This window comes from Gymnoscopelus microlampas (genome assembly GCF_963454915.1).
Source record: "Gymnoscopelus microlampas genome assembly, chromosome: 13".
In the NCBI taxonomy this organism is placed as follows: domain Eukaryota; kingdom Metazoa; phylum Chordata; class Actinopteri; order Myctophiformes; family Myctophidae; genus Gymnoscopelus; species Gymnoscopelus microlampas.
In genome coordinates this window covers 3,180,238-3,203,771 of record NC_139950.1, presented here as the reverse complement: position 1 = coordinate 3,203,771, position 23,534 = coordinate 3,180,238, and the positions used below count along the sequence as shown (strand labels likewise).

Genomic DNA, 23,534 nt, shown 5'->3' with positions numbered 1-23,534 from the left:
GAAATAGGGAGAATAGAGTACATGACAGAATTTAGGCCAATATGACAGCATTATATTAATTTGACATTTAAAGCAGGTTTAAGACATTAGACAAATTATGATTAATCAAAATATATCTATCAAGCCTACCTCTTGATCATGATTTGGATAGGGTCAAAGGGCAAGCTGATTGTACCTTGTGACATTATTCAAACCAAACCAGACACAGACAGGCTTACAGTGACTAAGTAAGGACACAGAGGTTTCAAATGACCTAAAGGGCAAATGGATTGGAAGTACAAATATATTTTAAGGACTGTATACTTTAAATCGAAGTGTAGATTAATAAACCTTACAGATATTACTTTGAAAGGACTGTATATAATGGTTATTCATTCAATTAGGAAGTAAAACAGGGTTATATTTCATGAGATTTCGAGACACATACGACAAAGTTTTTCCCGGGTATTACCTTTTGTTTAGTGGAGTCGTGTCTAGCTCTCCACCTGCAGCGTTCAGCAACAGCTGATTAACAATTCACCTCTCCACTAACAAATAATTTTATTATAATTCAAAAATCTCAGCTAATGTACCGTTCCAAAACAAATCTTTTCAAAATATGTTTGGATGTAATCAATTTTTTTTTTTAGCACCTGTTATTGACCCATAGCCCGTTTTGGTTGATAGAGTGAGGGGAAATTGACCAGGCTGACAAGTTTTTGAAATTGGACTTTGACAAGACACCTACGTAACTGATCAAAGACGATTCTGGACAATTCAGATAAGAGAATTACCCCTCCTCGTGTTGAGCTGGTCCAGATACTTTAACAAGTTTTTAAGTATTTAAAATGTAACGGTACACTTCTGACCTGTATTTTTACTTGTTGGTAGTAGGGCTGTGTCTAGCCTTCCACCTGCGGCCTTTAGCAACAGTTGATTAACCATTCACATCCCTACTAACAAATAACTTTACTTTATTTAGGGAAAAACTCAGTGGAATGGCCCCAAAACCCAGGAAATACTCCCCGAATGTAATACCTCCTGATTGCATGTATATGGGGTTTATTTTGGTAGGAGGAATCATGTTAATGGATTAAGTAAGTACAACCTGAGTAAATACAAACTGTTTGTGTAATTTTCAAATGTTTTCAATCTAAGTATATTCAGCAAATCAAATCAATTATTCATCTACAAATCTCTCCCCTTGTCACATTCAATGGGGAATGGATGTGACATGGAAAAGAAACAAATCAGATTTAAACACAATGGGAACATGAAAAATGTAAAAGAAAATATGGAAATATTTATTTGAGGTTCTATTCTGAAGGGTACATTCATTTCCACCGAGCTTAGGACAACTGTGAAAATTAATGACTCTTCACTGATTTATTCTTTTATCCTTCATCTAAACTAAAAACAAACAAATGCATTCCAGGATTCGTATTAATATGTAAATCAGTTGTGGGGTTGTACCCCACTTACCACCTCCGAGGTCTATTTACAGCACAATACGAATTGGCCTGGAACGTGAGGCATACTGTGTTTTGTTCTGAAAATAGACAAACAAAAAAAATGACAGTACAAAAGAAAACAAATAAAGAAATACATATATTCATATATCTATATACATATATATAATAATTTTAAACCTTCCAATACCCTCAGATACCCATAACCATACATGGCGTTACATCATATGGATATAGTATATATGAAAGAATTATGATTAAAATGTTTAAAATTAAAATATAACAATGACAAAATTAAAATAAACATATTCGTTGCGAAGAGTTAGAGTTAGATAAAGTACATCAAAATAAATTGAAAAGAAAACACACAGACTTTGAAAAAAAAAAAAATAGCAGATCTACAAGTTTAGTCAAAAATGATCAAATATCTTTAAAACTTTAAATAAAATAGCAGATCTACAAGTTTAGTTAAAAATGATCAAATATCTTTAAAACTTTAAAATAATTCTTCTTATTCATAATTAAAATGTTTCCAAAGAATAGTATAAAGAATATTATAATATTGTAATGTATTTAATCTAATATTCACTGATAAGTATTGAATTCAATGGAATGTGTAGGAGTGACCCTGATAAGTATTGAATGTAATGGAATCTGTAGAAGTGACGTGGTAAAGTGACGTGACAGGGAAGCTGATACTTCCTGTTGAATGAATTCTGGGTAATTGAGTCAAATGGAGTGTAAGAGAGACCATTAAAGAAAATCCAAAAAAATTAGAACTTATTATTTAAGGAATATGTCTATATAGACATATCCATACATGAGGCGAGGGAGGGAACTAGAACGGTCAAAATATGGTTACAGAGGTCTGAGTTTAAGATATAAGTACTGCAATGAAACCACAGAAAATAATCAGCATTCCTGGGTTGAGTTTATTAGTCGACTTAGTCTGTCTAGCAGACGAATGAGCTCTTGTGATTGCTTAAATCAACCATTTTTATCGATTAATGGTCTACCACACGTACAATAATTTATGAAAAACATATCCCCGAAAATCAATAATTTGTGAATGCAAGTCGACCAATATTCATAATCCTACAGAGTAAAATAGATATATTAGTTCTCGTGACAAACATTAACACAAAATTAATTTACGCGAATGACGAGGGGTCGCACACTTATCTATACTTGATCCACCCTCCCCTGGTGTGAGACCAGCATAATGATTTATACATGTACCTAAAACGTTCTCATCGAACACCCCAAGGTTTGGATCGGGGGTTATTCTAGATGATATGATCAGAGGTACACCATAAATCCATATACATATATACATACAAGTATCTATATATAAATAAAGAACTGGAAATATTCAGAAATGAGAATATCCAGCTGCTTAGTCAAACACCAGTGTAAAAAATATGGAGGATGTCCAGTACAGACCGCGTGCGGTTAATGTTAATATAACCTTCTTACGTCATTATCCTACACTTTTTCATAGCACAAGAGGGCTGCCCTCACAAAAAATTACCCTGAGCATGTCAGTCAACAACTTGTCAACACATTAACAGCACAAAAGCAACTACGAGCAGCCTAAATGTTTACCGCGGAGAGGAAGGAAGAGAAAAAGAGAGAGAGAGAGAGATGGAGAGATGGAGAGATGGAGAGAGAGAGAGATAGATATATAGTGAAATATTGTATTTTTAAGAACGTTTAGTCTAGAATCTATTTATGGCAGTGGATACGGGCGCTCTAACAGACTATAGTTAAAGTTTGACACGCTCAAAGCCCTGAAAAGATTCCCCGTTCAAAAAGTTTTGAAGAACGAAAATAAATGATGAGTTATATAAGTGACCGTCTAGACCATATTATACAAAATATATATATTCAAGAATGTTTTTCATGAATTTAAAGGGGGTTATAAAACATTTTAGTTTAAATCAAAATTAACAAAATAAAATTAAATCAAAATTAAGGAGTAGTCTGTTCATAAAGTCTTGTTTGTGTAACATAAATGAAACAATATTACAATTAAAAGAAAAAGATTTAACTCTTGAAACGTAATGTCTATGATTATCACAATCCCTCTGTTGACCCGACATAAAAGTCAGGAAAATGAGCGATTTGACCATAAATGGTATCTTGCAGTTATACCTATATATACACACATACATACATATGCCTGTCGATATACATATACCCACAGATACAAAGAACTACTGGTATTTATATCCATACGTACGCATCCTGCAGGCAAGGTAGACCCATGCCGGTCACACATACTGTACGTATGTATATATATACAAAAAAAACACAGATCTACGATCTATAAAAAATATCTGTATTTAGAAAAAGGTTCACCAAAAGATTCCTTGTAAGCATTAATCTGATATAAAGGTTAGCGTTGTATTTTTAGCATGAATCAGTTTCGAGGGAGCGAGTTCTACAAGCTACTGTATGCTAGATGCCAGATGACCCCGGAAACAGAAGCTACCGGAAATCGCCCCGGAAGTATAAGCCCGCAATGATTTATGGGAAATGAAGTCATCTAAAAGTTACATAGAAAAATCAGCGACAAAGCATTGAAAAGTATTTACAATTATCTGAATTTATGGGGCATAAACAAAATATATTTACTGGTTCACTGAATTTAGAACAGAAGGTTCAAAGAAAGGAATATAAAATTTATTATTAAGGCTTATTTTTAAAGCTCTATATTAAATGGATTTAATCTACAGTGGTCAAAATAAAACCGGTCAAAGGTAAAAAATCTATATACGCTCAGAAAGAGACAGATAAGATATAGTAATCAATACGAAATCCACCGAAACAGAACGTAGTAACAACAAGCAGTAACCAGTATATAACAAAAGGACTGACTTGTGAATTATACATGTAGGTAAGAAATTGCTGAAAGGACCTTAATAAATGACCACTAGATAAGAGAATTTATGAGACATTAGGAATGTCTTCCCAGGAATATAGGTGATAAAACATTTTTACTTGACTGACTCCCTGGCGGAGCTGTGTTAAACAGTAATTTAAAAACAGGCTTATAATTTATGAGACAAATCGTTCGGTAAAGACAATAAAATAAAAATAAAGAAAAAGGTATACTCATCAGATCAAGGTTTACATGGAGAAGTTACGTGGAGATCCCAATCACTGGACCATGGTAAAAAATAAAAATAAAAAGATATACTCATCAAATCGATGGTTCAGGGATCCTGACCCCGATGGCTGGACCATCTGGAATTTGAGACATGTCGAGAGTCAAGGGGCAAGTCCAAAGGTCCAGCGATCGCGTCCAGGTCCAAAACAAAATAAAATAAAATAAAAATGTGATACTGTTCAAAGATAACCTTCATCTGAATAGAAGTGATAAATCGTTACACCCAGGGCTGGTTCGTTTGATACGTATTAAAACATGGTCTGCCAGGGGAAGAGAGTCTGACCGTACAGTTCCGGTCAATAGCTCAGTTCCCCCCGTCCACCCTGTTTTAAACATATCCGGCTTCGATCGGACCAATTGTTAAAGTAGGTTTTTTCCTTATCACCCATATGTATAGATACCAATGCAGGGCGAAACATCACATCAGTATGTATACAAAGTACCAGTAACTTTCATCAAAGGCGACAAGAAAAAACCAGACTCAGGACACAGGCAGCCATGGATGTAATTAAATATCTTGTATTCAGACAGAGAGAGTGGGAAGGTTACAGTATCACAGTGGTAGGCATCATCGGTCGTCGTCTCTCTGCCATTAAACAGAGAAAGCACTGGTCTTTAACAGCGTCCGTTAACATAAACATATGACATCATTGAAGATACATCGAACGTCCAGCCCTTGGAGGTGTATTCCTGCCATTGGTGGATAGAGATGAGTACGTCATCGTCAGATGAGGATGATGATGGTAGATGATGAAGATGATGATGATGGTGTGACAGTTTATCTTTGAACAAACAGCGTCGACATGTCTCGAACACGTTAGCCTCGGCTCTGACCGGTCTGGTCAGAGGTAACTTCGTGACACTGCGAGAAGGGTTATGCATTTGGAGAAGAACACCGAGATATGGTGTTCTTAAAACAATAGATAACCACAGAAAGGCCTGTAACTAGTGTGACCTTGCATAGACAGAGACAGGAGAAATAGGGAGAATAGAGTACATGACAGAATTTAGGCCAATATGACAGCATTATATTAATTTGACATTTAAAGCAGGTTTAAGACATTAGACAAATTATGATTAATCAAAATATATCTATCAACAGGCTAGACTGGAATCTATTGGCTTTGCAGATTTGCTAAGATCCGTTCTGAGTACTAAGAGGAAACGGAAACGGTGCGTCTGTGTGTATGCATGTGAAAATAACCGGATATGAAGGGCGGGCTCTAAACCGGACCACACTGGGTCATAATGAATGAAAACGGACGACGCCATCAACACAGATTAAAAGAGAAGAGAACATTCCTGGATTGATTATATTATTGAATTTAATTGCTGCACTATTAATTTATATTATTCTCATATATCCACTTCACTCACAGGACATTAATTTATTTCTCCTAAAATGGTGATACTACAGTAAAGTGGTGATACTGATTGATTGATTGATTGATTTATTTTTTTATTAGGCAAAAGAATGTAAAACAACACAGTTACATTTATAATGCTTTTGTCTAAAAGGTCCAAGTCCTTGCGGGCTTGTTTCCGTTGGGGTCCTTGAATACAGCAATGTGGTGATACTACAATGATTGCAAAGTATATAAGATAAGAGGTGTGATATTAGTTCATAATATAAAATATATTTATATGATAACTCAATAAAATACTCCCCTCCAAGAAAACATAAACATGACTAGGACACAAATATGTAAATACACAACTCACTGACCCAACAATGGGTTACTGTCAGAAAAAATATTACCTAACTATAAAAACCCAGGAATTGGGTCAAAATAGTAGCCCTACAACCCAGGAAATGGTTATCGCTCTGAAAAATAACCCACACATTTGACCCAACACAAAAAACCCAGGAATTGGGTTAAAGAAATAACCCATCAGTTTTTAGTGTGTACTTCTACCACTACATCAACGAGTAATTATTGTACTTTTTACCCTGTATACTTACTTATTTGACAGCTTTGGTTACAGGTTACTTTGCAGATTCAGATTAATATTACAAAAGCAATTAAGCCCTCTTTTATACTTTGACTATTCAAAAACTATTTAGGTTTTTATACCCTGTCCCTGAATAATAACATATACTCTGTGTTATGTTAATGTCCCGCAGAACGGTTGAACCTGTCCCTCAAAGGGCCTGTTTGGAGGTGGTCACCCTAGCTGTGTGTGTGTGTGTGTGTGTGTGTGTGTGTGTGTGTGTGTGGGGGGGCACAGGACAAACTCTTGACGAGAACACATGAAACATATAACACATTGGGATTTGTATTTCCTCTTTTCTTTTATCATTATTGGGATCTTTTTTTCCTCTTTTGGGTTTTTGTTTCCCCTATATTTTTTTTAATATTGGGTTTTTCTTTCCTCTTTTATTTATTATTATTATTGGGATTTTTCTTTCCTCTTTTTGGGGATTTTCTTTCCTCTTTTATTTATTATTGTATTTTTTTTCCCCCTCTTTTTCCCCTCTTTCCTCTTTTTGGGGATTTTCTTTCCTCTTTTATTTATTATTGTTTTTTTTCCCCCTCTTTTTGGGTGACTGGCCAGCTGGAGTGTTGCTGGCTAGGTGGCTGACCGGAGAGCCGACTGCAGGGGGACTGGCTGCAGAGTGTCTGGCTGACTGGCCAGCTGGAGTGTTGCTGGCTGGGTGGCGGACCGGAGAGCCGGCTGCAGGGGGACTGGCTGCAGAGTGTCTGGCTGACTGGCCAGCTGGAGTGTTGCTGGCTGGGTGGCGGACCGGAGAGCCGGCTGCAGGGCAACTGGCTGCAGAGTGTCTGGCTGACTGGCCAGCTGGAGTGTTGCTGGCTGGGTGGGGGACTGGCTGCAGAGTGTCTGTCTGTCTGTCTGGCTGACTGGCCAGCTGAAGGAGGCCCAGGTGGATTGGACTGCGTACGAGAGGCATGGCTGAACACCTTTGCGCTGCACATCACTCGCTACTTGCTGCTGCCGAAGTCAACACACAGTATACCGCATCGTGGTAACTGTAGTAAGTGTGCAGTACACCTGACTGTAGGCAATACCCTGGTTGTGATATGTAGATGTGATCAATGCGGGTGTTCAGCCTGGTTGTTCCAGTGGAGATAAGCTGGCTGTAGCCTTTGGACTGAAACACCCCCATAACGCTTTGGTGTTCCTTCTTGACTCTGTCCTTTTCCGTCTCGGTCAGCTTCTCGGTCAGGTCCTCATTGAAGTCTCCGCAGACGACAATAGGCTGACAATTCATCAAGGCTACGGAGTCCAAGAAGTGTCCGAGGTTGTCACAAAAGTCGCTCACTTTGTATTTTGGGTGTCTGTACACAGTGGCTATAAGCGCTTTGACTGGAGCCTCAACTCTGACGACTGCAAACTCCAGATCGGTGACATTTTGAACGAACCTCCGGGCATCTGCTTGAAGACTACTCCTGTAGTAGACAGCAACTCCACCTTCCTTCTTCGTAGTAGTGTCCTCAGTGTTGGTGTGGGACACGTGTTTGTTGCATGCAAACAAATGGTATCCCTCCAACTCGACGCCTGAGGGAACGGCGGATCCAGACAAATGGGTTTCCGTCACACACAGCACATCGGCATGTCTGAATTCGTGGTGGGCTTTCATGTCCAGAATGTGCGACATCAGTCCTTCTGTGTTGTGATGGACGATGGTCAACGTGGGACCGATGTTGTCTGCTGACTTGACAAAGTGCAACAGTGGTCTCGTCATTTGGAACGAAGCCCGATTCATGCGCTCCATTGCCATGGTGGTGTCTGGCTTGGCGTAAATTTTCTTTTCGTCAAAGTCGGTGATTCTGAGCCCTTGAAGGGAGGTTGTTCGGCTCAGGGCGACATAGGCCATTCCGGGTTGAAAGATGTGCATCAGAGACACCACTGCAGAATCCATGGTCATGCCTTGGACTTTGTGGGCTGTACACCCAAAGGCCAGTTTGATGGGTAACTGCCGCCGGAACATTGATTTTCTGCCTTCGATTGGATCCTCAGTCCTTTCGATGTACACCAGGTCATCGGTTGGCCCTTGAATCTTCCTGCGGAAATTCTGACCTGCCGTGGGATTATCCAACTTGAGGCCCAGCAAATCCACGACCGTCGGTCCGTTTGCAGCGGAGGTAACAATGTTGGCTATTGTTCCAAAGGTTCCGTTGACGACCCCATCTTCGACATCCAGATTCCTGATGACCATGACCCGCGCTCCTTGAGCAGCTTGGATGCTTGTCGGCAACTCCCTTCCTTTGACGCTGACGTGACTGGGCAGTGGTATCTCCTTTCCTGTGCTGTTGTCCTTCCAGCAATTGTGAGCCGGAATGGTGTAAATATGTGTGCCGAGCTCAGCTATAGCCGCAGCATTGTGGCCATCGACCTCCTTGTTTGTAGCAAAGATGTGAAGGACATCGTACGGGCAGTCTTTCCTTTCAACGACAGCCTGTGTGAGCAGAGCCCTGTCGTCGGCAGTCAGACGATCCTTCTTTCCCTTTACTCTCAGCCTGTTAAAGAGTTGGGCAAAAACAAGATCGTCTTTCTGACGCATGATCTCAGTGGGGTCAACCATCTGAAAATCTGTCCAGACACCTGGCAGAGCCTCGTCGACATGGCAGAGCGCTTTGCCTCTACCTACGGGTGGCAGCTGGTAGAAGTCTCCAACTGCGAGGACAGACATCCCACCAAATGGTTTCCTGTTGCCTTTGATTTGGTGTAATCTCAAGTCGACGTAGTTAAAGATGTCCTTAGAGACCATGGATATCTCATCGATGATCAAGATCTCCGCGTTGAACAGCACTGCTCGGATGTCATCCAGTACATTTCCTAGTGAAACATACTTGTTGGTGATATTTCTCCAAGGTAGCTTCAGCAGGTTGTGCAGGGTTTTCCCAGAGATGTTGAAAGCTGCAGTGCCGGTAAATGCTGACAGCAGCACAGTCCGCTGGACCATGTCTGCTTCGTCGCGGAAACTGGGAAGTTGTCGCAGAATCTTGGTAGCCTCCTGATGTATGCACTTGATGACGTGGGATTTGCCACAGCCGGCACCCCCAGAGATGAAATAAAAGAAGGGCTTGGGATCGTGGCCCCAGGTGCGTTTGTAACACCATTGACTCTGCTGCTGTTGGCCCGGACTTGGTATTCCGGAACCTCGTCTCGCTCTCGTGGGTCGTCGAGATCGCTGGCTTTTCGCTGGCTGATGCACTCCAAACGATCGACTTCCACCTCTGGTGCAAAAGTGTTCCACGCATGGACGACTGGTCCTAGACGTCGAACCCTTTCCAGTGCCTGTTCCATATTGATCCCCCGCCCTTCAAACAACTCTTTGTTCTCTTCGACAATCGATTTCACAGGCCAGCCGAGGCGCCCTGTGTTGGTACGACGCACTGTAGCATGATTGTAGAATTGCTCATATGTTGGATAGGTCGCGCTTCTCAGCTGGGTCCTCTCTGTGTCCTCTCTGTGCGGAAAGTACAGTTTCAGCATGCTTCTGAAGTACTTTTCCTTGTTTTTCAGCTCAGAGAATCGGGTGAAACGAATGACTGCGAACTTATCTTCTTTAGTTCTTTTCTGAATGAACCCCATGTCTTTCTTCAGGGCAAATGCATTTGGATTGTCGCTTGGTAGGCTGGGAACAACCCTGTATTCCGAAGCAAATTGAGCCAGACACATGCCATCGAAGTCCGTACCGTCAGGTCTGTTCAAGTACTTGTCAGGCAATCCTGACATCCACACATCTTGTGCGTCTGGGTCCATTTCCTTCAGTCTAGCCATGGGGAGACTCATTCTCATACCATCCTCGTCGGTCTGTATGAAAATGACTTTACGCGTGCAATTTTTAAGCGGGAGACTGCATACCCTGGCCACAGACTCCTGAGCGCTGACCTCTCTGTGCTGAATGTACGCGTGCATGATGTGCTTCATTTCATCCCGTTCATTGACTTCCGGTTCTGCTTTGCACACTTCTTCAACGACTGCCTTGAGGTGCTCGGACATCTCGTGTTCCGGTTTCGCCACGTACGCCATCATGTACTGGGCACAACTGAATTCATCGAGTACGTATTGGATGTCCATGTTGGCGTCCCACGCTCGCAGCAGATCGGCATTGTAGTTATTTACCCAGCAGTCATCAGGTTGATTGGTTTATTGTCACATCACAGGTTTACAAGGTCAAAAAGTGGGTGAAATTTGTTTTTGTACATCATTCCCATCGCAACATTAATTTCCATAGAAAGAAGAGTGGGGAGAGAGAAGAAGAAGAGGGGTGAGGGGCAAGTGGGAAGGAGATCAAACAAGAGAACAATAGAAGGCCAAACAAGTTATCGAAATATTTACAAAGTAGCTGAGAATTTACAAATTACCTGGAACTCGACACGATAGAAGAAGTCCACCACTTGACCGACTGGGTGGGAACCTCCCTTGAGCATTGCGACGGCCCCGTCCACTCTCTTTTCAAACATGCGCATCAGAGTGACAGGGTTGCTTCGGAGAATGGTGCATTTCGCCATCCAGTCGAGTGATGAATAGTCCCCTTGTTCACCTTGCTGCGCTTTGATGGCCTGAATGACTTCTGGCCATCTCATCTCCGCGGCACTCAACGTGATGAACCAAGTGGGCTTGCCGAGATGTCTGCACATAGCGTAAAGATCTTTCAGTGCTTTGTCCCAGTACGCCGGAGTGCCTCTAAGAGGGACAGGGTTGCTTCGGAGAATGGTGCATTTCGCCATCCAGTCGAGTGATGAATAGTCCCCTTGTTCACCTTGCTGCGCTTTGATGGCCTGAATGACTTCTGGCCATCTCATCTCCGCGGCACTCAACGTGATGAACCAAGTGGGCTTGCCGAGATGTCTGCACATAGCGTAAAGATCTTTCAGTGCTTTGTCCCAGTACGCCGGAGTGCCTCTAAGGGGTTGCATGAAGCGTGTCGCATCCTTGTTACGGATGAGTTTTTCTAACTCTTCTTTATCCTGAAGCATTTTGTTTGACAGTTCCCTTCCGTCCCTGGTATGCTTCTTGCCTTTCCGTGACTGGATGAACATGCTGCTGGTAGCCGTGACGGTTTCTGTGACAAACTGCGAGAAGAAGAGGTAGGTTTGGTCGGTGGCAAAGCGGGTATCGACAGAAAGGAGCCTCGTGTTGAAGTACCTACTTGGGGTCAATTTGACTTGTCTGACCTCATCGAAGGTATTTTCACCGGTTTAGAACTGCACGGGAAAGGCCATGCTTTCTAGCTTGGGGACGGTGAAAACACCCACAGGTCTGTTTCCTTGGGCTGGAGCGATGCTGAATATTCCCTCGCCGTACGAGAGAATTTCCTGAGCTATGTCAGGAGGCTGCATGCAAGAGTCAAAGGTCAGACCAGGTCTAAGTTCCTCCTTTTCGCCGAGCTGCTGTTCATCGGTTGCGTTTTCGACGAGCTGCTGTTCAGCGGTTGTGTCGGCAGCGGTTTCCTCTTGCGCATCTCCTTCGTCGACCGGCTGCTCATCTTGGAGACGGTCAAACGTAGCGCTTTCATTGATGACTATGTCACGGTACTCGGGATGCGTTTCTTTGAGTTTCCTCAGTGCCGCCAGCACATTTGTCATGTTGACCGTGTAGAAGTGCTGCTATACCTTGTACTTGAGGTTTCGCTTCAGCTTTACATTCAGCAGCTGGTCTTCAGAGCTGGACCTCGGGAGAGCATTTACCGTGGCTTCCACTTCCGATGGTACGCAGACAACTGCACCATGCACTGCCCTTTGCCGTCCTTTAGGCAACGAAAGGATTTTAGCGAAGGGTAGGTACTTTGCGATAATCTGCCTTTCCAGCACATTCAACAAGTGCAGCTCTAGGGGAATGGGTGCTGGGTCCAGCTTATTAGCAGCTGCTATGGGTGGCATCCTTCCTTTAAACAGGTGATGGTGACAACTGGCGCAGATATACTCTGTTTTCTTCTCTTCTGCAACGTTACATGGGGCTGAGCATTTGAGGTCGCATATGTGCACATACTTGGCTGTTAAGCAAGCAGTTACCAGACGAGGGTTTCTCTGGTAATTGTCCCTGTTGCACTTTCTGACCTGATTGGAAAACAAAGCTCTGTGGCACACCGTACAGACATATGTTGGCCCACATCGAATCCTTTCACGGAATGCAGCCGTGGCAGCTTCCATGACAGCTTCCATTGCATTTTTCAAGTGGTGGTTTACAGTGTGTATGGCTCTCCTCTTTATTCCCATGGCACACTGCAACTTGTGACGGATACGGAGTACACCATCTCTTTCGAGTCTCTCCTTGTTGAGCTTGGCGCATCGTTGTATATGCCGCCGCCTGAATTCTGCGTGTTTATGATATTGTTCATGCTGGTAGGTTTTCTGCCTAGTCTGATAATGAGAATCACTGCTATATCTCGTGTTCTGGTTCTTTTTGTGCGTTGCACGGAAAGCAGCATCAGTCCATTTCTTCTTGTGAAACTGTGTCATGAAGGTTCTTTGTCTTTCTCGAAAAACGGCATCAGTGTTCCATCTGTTGTTCAGGTTCTTTCTGTGTTTTTCCCGAAAAGCAGCATCAGTCCATCTCTTGTTCTGAAACAGTTGCATGAAGGTTCTTCGTCTCGAAAAACAGCGTCAGCGCGCCATCTCTTGTTCCATGCCTTTAGTTTTTTCTGACGGACTTCTGGAATTCTTTATCTCAGTTTGTTATATTGAGCAGGATTGGAGGTTCTCAGGCCCTTGTTTGCAGGTGGTACATGTTGGTCATCGTGCTCACGTTGTTTCTGCAAAAGTTTCCGTTTGTTCTTTAGTCGCCTGTCTTTACTCAGTTTAGAGAGATTAGGTACTGCTTGTTTCTCACTGGAGCGATGGTCGAGTTCGGAAAGATGACATGTAGGTACAGCTGGTGTGTCAGTGGAGCCATGGTCAAGTTCGGAAAGACTATATGTTGGTACTGCTTGTGTCTGACTGGAGCCATGGTCAATTTCGAAGGCAACAGGCATGAGCTCATACGTCGCAGCAGGAGGAGGACCTTTCAGGATCTGGCGCAAGTGGTAGGCCAGATCACTCAGGTTACGGAAAGTCAACATGATGGCTTTTCCTCCAGCTTCTGACACACGACCCGTTGCAGATCTTGAGTGGGAGTCAAACAATCCATAGCGTCCAGATTTGTCGCGGAACACTGCAAAGCACTCAGGAGATACCATCAATAAAGCATGGGTGACATCCCGTGACAGGCACTCCAGTTGTTTGGCAAGGGACAAATTCTTTCTTATAGTTTCTCCCAGAGGACCAACTCTCAGGTCTGACATGTTCAGGCATACGCGGTAAGTATTGCCGTTGGTGAAAACCTGTTTTGCCATCTGCTCCATGGTCAAGAGATATGATGTGAACATGTTGTCGAGACGCAGCTGCTGTATAACGGCTTCGTAGAGAGCATCTCCCTTGTGAAGCACTTTGTCAAGGGAGGCTGCGTCAAAACTCAATCCCTCATTGTGATAGGCAAGAAAGGTGAGAGCCATGCAGGTGCACTCAGCTGTCTTAAGACTAGGTCCACTGTACCGGTCAAAACCGAAGTGAATGATCTCTGTGACAGCATGCACATCATTCAACATCAGACGTTGGTATCGTTCAGCGATTGTTAACTACTGCTGTTTTTATGTCTTCTGTAGGCAGGTTAGGGATGCATGCAACTTTGGTCTCCTCTTTCAGGACCTTAACAAGGCTTGCCTTGGTACCTGTTCTCATCCTGCCATCTTCCTGGAAGAGGGAAGGGGGGAAGTCACTGCACTCGTGGTTGCCTATAAAGTCAACAAGGTTGAGTTCTCCACCACTGGCTATGATTTGGGTCATGCACAGGAGGGCAGTAATTTCATTGCTCTTGCCAGGTGCTGAGGTTTTCCCCTTAGATTTTTTAGATTTTGTGTTTTGAGTGTAGAAAGTGTTAAGCTTCATTATGCTTGTCTTCTTCTGTTCACTGGACAGTGACTCACACAGTGTCTTCAGACCCAGTTCTTTCACACTCATCAAGTCGTCCTTGACTGTGGAATCAGCACACTGTCCTGTAGATATGTTGATCATGGATGATGTGCTCACTGTAAATGGGTTAGTCTCCACTGCTGCCCTGACTACCATCTCTGCATCCCGGATTACACGACTCTGACCAGACTCATGGTGTGGGTCTGCCATATTGACAACATATAAATTAAAGCTCAAACTGACCAAATGTGTTCATATTACTTAAAAAGCAGACTTTTTGCCATAACAGTCAGCTGTCACTGTAAAAGTCATACTAAAATTCATTTTCGCGTGGCGTCCATCTTGGAAATATGCAAATGAAAGGTCCAGACACACCCAATCATAAAGATAAGTATTCCATTGAGTTTCTCATGCTCTGAAACCATGAAATAGACAAGTTTTTATTTCTAGCCCATCTGGTTCAAAAGTTATTGCCAAAGCTATTTTCTGATAATATTGAGGCGGCCATATTGGATTTCCAGCAGCAAGGTGACCTTGTTGTCCATATAGGTTGTGATCCTACTGGGTCATAGATATTATTTCTGGTGGCCAACCTTTTATGGCAGGGCAAATGCAGCATACCCCCCTTTGCCCCCTGGGTATACGTTTTTACTCTACTGGATGTCGGCCATCTTGAATTTGAGTCAAAACGAGGTCTTACAATTAAAATTGTGTCAGATTTGGAATCCTCATGGTTGACTTGTATGGAAAAGTGCCTTCATACATGATTCTAGGTCATCCAGATCAAAAGTTAATTTTTAGAGATGGCGCCGGGCGCCATTTTGAATTTGGCTGTCTAGCAAAAAATGCCGGGATTTTTGGGAGGGACCTGGGGGCTAAATCTTTTTTAAAGGGTCCATAGAGGTCAAATCAATCGTCAAACCATCCTTGCCAAAGGATGGTCACGGAACCTCAATTTGTGACCCCACTAACAAGGTGAAGCAGGAACGACTCGAGTCTTTTGAACGGCTCTTTAAAACGAATGATGAGATTTGGTTCGCAGCAGGGAGCCGTTCCTTTTTTTGAGGAGGGGAGGGGGATTTAACACACAAGCTCCTCCTTGCTTACTCCACTGAGCACCGAGTGAGAGAGAACAGATCAGGCACAAGGGGAGGGGCGCGCAGCAGAGCAGAGCACAGAGCAGTGAGAGGCTAGTACGCTAGTACGCTAACGCTAGCACACACACACACACAACGAGCGACGACGACACACAACAACAAGACAAGTATGATGCGTGTAACACTGACTAAACTGAACGTAGCGAGCGACTGGCGGTCTGATATGAAAACTTAAAAAAAACTTTGTGGAGGAGTCGGAGGACATTAAGTTGAAGCTTAATTCGTCATCATCAAAGGCAACAATGAGCCAAAGAAAACGCAGCAGCATATGGATGCACTTTTCAGACGACCTGAAGGGTAAAGCAAAACATATCCTTCAAGTCCGGGTCAACAAACAATTTGCATCGCCACTTAGAAAGAATACACCCTTTCGTGAAATTGGGGGAGGTGAGAAGAGAACCACCTGTTCCCGACAGTGATAAAGAATCTGACAACGATGAAGTCTCCCCTTCTCCAGCTGCCACACCAGGTACAAGCAGTCAGTCAAACAATGATGGCACTTCCACTTCTACACATCAGTCTACCACGTCAGGCTCTGAGTCTGATGCCCCTGGGCCCAAAAAAACAAAAACACATCAGACATCTCTCAGTCAGTATAGTTTTGGTGCACCTGCCTTGACCCCATTGAGACAGGAAAAGATAGATGAACAGATTGCAAAAATGATTGCCACTGACTTCCAACCATTTAAAATTGTGGAAGACAGAGGGTTTAGACAATTCTGCAATGCTCTCAACCCCTCCTACACTCTAGTAGTAGGAAGACAATAACCAAGAAAGTGTCTGAGATGTATGTGAGAGAAGCAGCATCACTTAAAGAAAGGCTGACAAAAGTGTCATCTGTTTGCCTAACAACAGATTGTTGGACATCAAAGGGTTACAACTTCATTCATGGCTGTAACTTGCAATTTTATTGAAAGTTTTCACATGTCATCCTGCCTGTTAGATTGCTTTGAATTCCGTGAGCGGCACACTGCAGACAACCTGTCAGAGAAGCTTCTCAGTGTTGCAGCAGAGTGGGGGGTTGACAAGAAAGTGGTGTGTTGAGTTGATTACTTACATGAAGACAATGATTTATCGTATTACACGTTTTCTGAAATTGCATATTTAAATATGCAATTTCAGAAAACTTGTAATACGATAAATCATTGTCTTCATGTAAGTAAGGGTTAGGGTTACCCTAACCCTCTTTTTTAAATTTTGTCATTTTTTCACCTGTCATGTATGGAAAATAACAAAATGTGTGATAACCATGAAAAAGCTACTCCTGTGGAGAGGTTATCATATATTTATTTACTCGTATTGACCCTATGAACAATTTAATATAGGTTTGGTTTTGCCCACTCTTTCGATAATGAAATCTTGTCTGGCTCATGGACTATATTCTCTGGTTACTGTCTGTGCCAAGAATGGGGAAGTTAAGGAAGATCACCCATTAGAATACCACTTCAGTAATGATTTGACTGGGAAATAAGTAAAATGCATGATATCACCAAGATAAATCTAGGTCTATTTGATAATATAATGCACTAGAATACTCTAGGACAGCTTTGTACTTTAAACTTTACATTAAAGTATCATGTTTATTAGGAGGTATTAAAATCAATATTTGCTGGTGACCATAATATCACCAGCAAATATTGCTATATTGATATACAAACATGTTTACGTGCAACCTACAGTAGTTTTTGGTGTTTTACTTTAGTTTAAGTTACATTTTCAATCACCTGTTATGAACAAAGTGTACATGACAACTAAGGTCTTGGACCATAACTAGATACGCTAAACTAAAACAAGTACAGGCTCTTGGCGGCTGAGCTGGACTGTTGAACATAACATGAATCAAATAGTCTATGTCAGTAATGTCACCAGTGTTTCACACTAGTTAGCCTGATTCATTGTTGGGTGGATGTGAGACTTTGTCATTGATTGGTCTATAGCTTCACTATTCACATGTAATTCAGTCAGTAAAGTAGTGCATAATGATGATGGTTCATTGTCATTGTTTGGTCTATTGGTTTACCATTGATTAGTAATTCAGTCAGTAAGTGAGAACTCGTACACAATGGAAGGACATCATTGTCGTACTAGTAATTGCTCTGCCAGTCATTGAAAATCTGCAAATGACAAAAAACATCATCAATATAAACAAACCACCCACACCCTGTTGCATTTCACAGCAGTGGGTATATTTTACAATACAATGGAATAATTATATTCTATTGTAGATCTATTTCCAAATAAAACGACAAATTGTGGAACCCACTAGATGCACGTTCTCAAAACTAGCAGGATATTCCGAACTACAGACCAACCTTTTGCAAACAATGTAGAAATAAATAGTCGATCTACAAGATGTGAGCTTTATGATTACTGTGTATGTCTAACACAGCACTGCACTAATGGAGTGTTTGCAGTTACTCTGCAACCATTTGTAGTGATGCCTGATCATTGTATTACATCACCTTCACTCTGTTAGCAGCAGATCTGAGAGTGTTTTGTTTCTGTTTTCTTTTGCACTTATGTGACAATTTACCCTGTGATTTGTTGACGAGGGTTAAGTTGCAATAATTGTAATTTATAAAAGTATGATGTGGTTTGGCGCTGTCTTCACTGTTGTCACTCCCATGTGTTCAATACTAAACCTAAATAGTGTTTTCCTATTACGTTGTTTTGTTAGTTAGGGTTAACATAGCAATATTAAGTAATTTAAGAGCCTTATTGTGTATTGGAATGAGCAGGGAACTTCTATTTTAGGAACAGACCTATCCCACTTTTCGCCACAAGGTGGCACATCTGCCTGTGAGAGACAGGTAGTTTTAGGTGGTCAGGTGACCAGTCTTTCTTCAGATGAACAAGGAAGAGAGAAAAGACCAAACTGACTCTGTCTCCTGTTTGTCCCTGTTTATTCAGGTAAATGAAGTATTAGAACATTAAACATGTTCAATATGAGCACTTTGTATTGTAAAACAAAGCTTGTCTTGGTTTTATGCCAGAAATGTAGTGGTTTTGTAGTAGTTTGTTGTGTGTAGTGAAATGTGGGTCTAAGCAGTCCGATTCATGGCAGCCATTACTGCTGCTCACAAACATGTCCTGTAGTGTGTTTCACTAACAGTATGTTTGCTGCTCCCTTTAGTGTTAAAAGCTCCTGTTTTATTGTTTAATGTGTGATTGTACTTTAGTGTTAAAAGCTCATGTTGTATTGTTTAATGTGCAAATCAAATGAATGTGTGTTGACATTGTAAAGTGAATGTATTTCAGAGTGTTGGTGGATGTTATGTCTTTATGTTGTTTGTTTTTAATGCTAAATAATCTTCACATCAAATCTGATGCAAAACATTATTAGCAATGTGCATGGTTAACATATGTGAGCATGCTAGCTTTATATGTAATATTTCATTCAATTATGTCTATTCCTAAAAGGAATAGAAATAAGTTCATAATTGTACGTTGTTGTGAAAGGTAGCAACATCATTTATGTTCAATTATTTAACTGAGCTGTATTTGTTTGCCTGAATGTAATTATTGTAATGTTTTATTTTTCAATGTATTAATAATATGTATTTATTAGTTTCTACTTAGGTCTATTTAACTTTGTATGTTTTTAACTTTCAATGTTCACACTTTATAATGAACTTAAAGTAGTATTGAAGGGAATACTGAACCTAAAGAGTGAGTTTGTGTGAGGTTGTGATTGGTGGAGAGATCGTTCTATTGTTCTCCTCTTTGGCCAATCATTCAAGCAGTTAGTGCTTTCACCTCAGGCTCTCTAGTATAAGAAGAGTGTGTATGTGTAATGTCTTCACAACTCCTCCAGGATATCAATCATTTCAACCAACTGACTGTTGACTCCAGACTTCAGGTGAAGATGAACTCTCTCCACCCCACCAGGAACAATTCAGCTGAACAAGATGAACCCAAAGATCATCAAAATCCGTGTACGTAGCGTTCAATTGATATCCGTTCTCAAATCCCAAAATCGAAAATCGGAAATTGTCCGTTCAGTTTATATCCGTTCTTAAGTCCCAAAATCGAAAATAAGAAATTGGCTTCATCTCATGAATGGAAAACGGAAATTGACCCGTTTTTTAATTTAATTTTTTTGTTAAACACAATTTTTGCCAAGATATCAAGTATTACTTTACAAGCCCGTATCTTGCGTTCAGTCTATTATTCAATGTGAAATCAAAAATCAAAAATCGAAAATTGGCTTGATTTTCAATTTTAGCCTTTCATCTACATGAATGGAAAACGGAAAATTACCTGTTTTTTAATTATCGATCATTCATATGCATTATTATACAAAGTTACGGATAGGGAGGGGGCGGAGCCGAGACTCCACCCCCTCCCTACGCGCCATCTTGGTGAGGTCCGGTTCGGTCCAGCAGCACCGTGTTAGCTCCGGCTAAGTGTAACACTGTAAACAAACACATAGCAGCTACTTTAGCTAGTCACTGCTAGAACATTTTACGCAGATTAAGAGGAAACAATACGAGGAGAAGATTACATTTATCGGTATCGATCCGTATAAGCTTGTTACGAGTGAGTTTAGTGTCAATAAGGATCTTTATCCGCCGGGCCATACATTATCCGGATATTGTATGATTATTATTTAGTGTTTACACGCAGTGCCTACTACACTATGGACCAGTTGATGGCCTACAACAGCCTTGAGGCTCAATCTTATTTGTGCAAGGGTAAGTAAGTTTGTTTTTATTATTTTGTTTTATCGTTTGACAGGTAATGTTGGTGAACTGTAGAAGTGCTGTGCAAGTCTGTGTGTTAGCGTGGCTACTGTTAGCCTTGGATCTAGACTATCGTAGATTTATTTTATCTGAGTCAGACTTGATCAAATACAACTAATATATAGTCTTGATCCAAGGCTAAGCTTTTTTAGCCCTGGCGTTAGTGAGTTCTCTCTAACTTAGAGAGAACTCTAACGCTGGACTAAGCTACTGTGTGCCCAAAAGAAGTCAGACGTAAACAAAGCCCAAATATGGGCCTTATTAATGACCCAAAATAATTCATGAAAGTCGAGTCTGTCCATTGTGGCTGGCATGCAGATAGTCAAGCTTTGTTCTTTGAGAGTTTCATAGGGGGAAAAACACAAGTAAAAAGTACTAGCCTGGTTACCCAGCACTTTTCATACAGTCAGTGGCTGGTCTTACAAGCAGGGTCTTACAAGACTGGGTCAAAATGTACCACAACCAGGGTCGGTAACACCACAGCATTCTAACTAGATATAATTACAATTACGATCAGGGGTCTTCAAAATTTTCAGGCCAAGGACCCCTTGGCTGAGAGCGAGATAAAGCAGGGACCCCCATTATATTGTATAGAATATTTCTTTTTTCGTAGATTTCATAGGCAGCTTCATAGACTTGTTCCACAGCACTATCATGTTGGATTCATGTTAATGTGTATTTCCAAACATTTAATCATGCACTTAAACAACACTTATACCTGACCTTTCACTCTGTACTTAGCCTGCTCTTTTTCCCCGCTATACTAAACCACTTTGCCGAAGATAGCAGATCTACAAACGCACAACGCCTTTGGCTAAAGTTTCTCTCAGAATAGGGATACTTGGTTGAAGTGGTTTATGTAAAAATCACACAAAGATTTGGCGGACCCCCTGTAGTAACTCTGAGGACCCCCTAGGGGTCCTGGACCCCCTGTTGAAGACCTCTGCTTTAGATATTATTTGATTTTTTTGTTGCACGCATGCAGTGTTGTCCTATGTAAGCTGAAGACAATAATACCCTAGCGGTCTGTTCTATCACAGTAATATCACTGTTTACTCTATTCTCAGGTGCTGCACTCAGCAACCGAGGGAGAAGCCAACCTCTCCCTGGATCATGGCCCCAGAGCACAGCACACTGGGGCGGTGCTTGACGCACACTGTGACTGCAAGTCTGGACTGTGTGAGGTCTGGTCCCGTGTAGGTGCTGCGCTGCAAGAGTCCAGAGGAAAGACACAGTAGAACCTTACTCTAGGTGCTTGTGGCCCACTTCAGCGACTGAGTCAAAGCGTGGTAACGTGAGTTGTGTATTTTAAATTGAGCATATTGTTCTAATTCATTAGAACCAGGGTCAGTGAAACCACAGCATTTTAACTAGATAATGACAATGCTTTATGTATTATTTGATTGAAGCATGCAGTGTTCTCTTATTTAAGCAGAAGAAAATGATCTAAAAGTTAAATGATATCCTACCGGTCTGTACTATCACAGTAATATTCCCTGTTCATTTTATTCTCAGGTGTTTTTGACCCATCTGCAAGTAATAACCTGAAACACCTCCAAGGAGTCTAATTAAGACCATCTGCACTCCAGGCAGCTCCCAACACAGCGTGTAGCAGCAGGACCCTCGCTACAAGAAGAGTCACTCCAGGCAAGGCAGCATGACGCTGGCCACCAACAGAGCCGTGCCTACTGCTCAAAAGCCCAGCAGTTTGATCAGCGTCACCACCAGCGTCCATCAGATTTTCCTGGAGACTGTGTACTGTACTGGTTGGCAGAGGATTCAACATTGCAGATAGTGTAGGATCTGTCATGGCATGATTAGTCACACTAGCCTTTACAAAAGGGGGAAAAACAGCTATATTAATCTAAACTAATATTATACTTTACTATATGCTATATTATACTACTATATTGTGAACTCTCTATACATACATACTGTATATCTCTACATATCTACTATTTTAATGTGCTTCACCAAAACGAAAAATGTACTAATCTTTGTGCAGTAGTAGCCTCGTGAAGAGGATTCAAGCTCTTAAAAGAGATGACTTCAAGAGCTTGCACTTAAATTGTGAATAAAATGTTTTATTGAATGCCATTATTTGCCTTGCATATTCTGTAATCTGTAGCCTACTATTGATAAATGTCCTACTTGGCTTAAATTAAGCAGTTGTTTTTATGAGTGATGTTTAGATTAGATTTAGTTTCAACTTTATTGTCACTGCACAGAGTACAAGCACTACTGAGACAACAAAATGCAGTTTCGCATCTACAGCTGAGTTACAGTGTGTCATGTCCAAGGAGGAAGAAACTGCAGGAGATTCTTCTTACTGAGAAAGTGGCTGAGAACAAGAGAATCATGTGTTATCACTATAATCAATGCAATGGTTCTCATACATTGAGACGACTCAGACGAGGAGCATGGAGTTTGGTTATATTTCAAATAGCCAATGTACAGGGAGGTGCTTAAAACAGATGTTGATGCTACGTATATATTAAGGACCCCTGGGGGGTCCCTGAACCCCACGTTGAGAACAATTAGTGTATGTATAATACAGGGCTCTTCAACAGGGGGTCAGGGACCCCTAGGGATCCTCAGAGTTACAGGGGGCCGCCTAATCTTTGTGTATTCTGGAGGGAACTTTAGGGAAAATAGCCGATCTGCAAGCTTGTAGATCTGCTATTTATAGGCAATGAGGTTTGGTGTAGATGGGGGGGGGGGCAGACCAAGTGAAAGGTCAAGTTTATGGTTTAAGTGATTAAATGTCTGAAAATACAAATGAACATGGATCCAATATAGTGCTGTCAAACCTATGAAGCTAACTATGAAATCTATGAAAAGTTTGAATCTGCCACACAATTGTATACAATATGTAGTGGGGATCTCTGATCATCTCTCAGCTATGGGGTCCTTCGTCTGAAACACCTTGAAGACCCCTGGTATAATATATAAATAGAATGAACTGTAAGCGTAGGTATGAATGTGACATATACAGAACAGTATGAACACTAAACTGGTGTACTGTAAATGTTATGTATTGTACAGTCGGAGGTATACAGTGTGTACATATACCTACAGCTGTTAATCTGTAACAT

General features: G+C 41.5%; 1 long non-coding RNA gene across 1 annotated transcript; it reads left to right on the top strand.

Annotated features, from left to right (window-relative positions):
- The first annotated feature begins 19,712 nt into the window (after positions 1-19,712).
- On the top strand, positions 19,713-22,604 carry LOC311059166. Its single transcript, XR_014602131.1, has 3 exons — positions 19,713-20,391; positions 21,507-21,733; positions 21,955-22,604. It is a non-coding gene; the product is annotated as an uncharacterized lncRNA (long non-coding RNA).
- Positions 22,605-23,534: the final 930 nt, after the last annotated feature.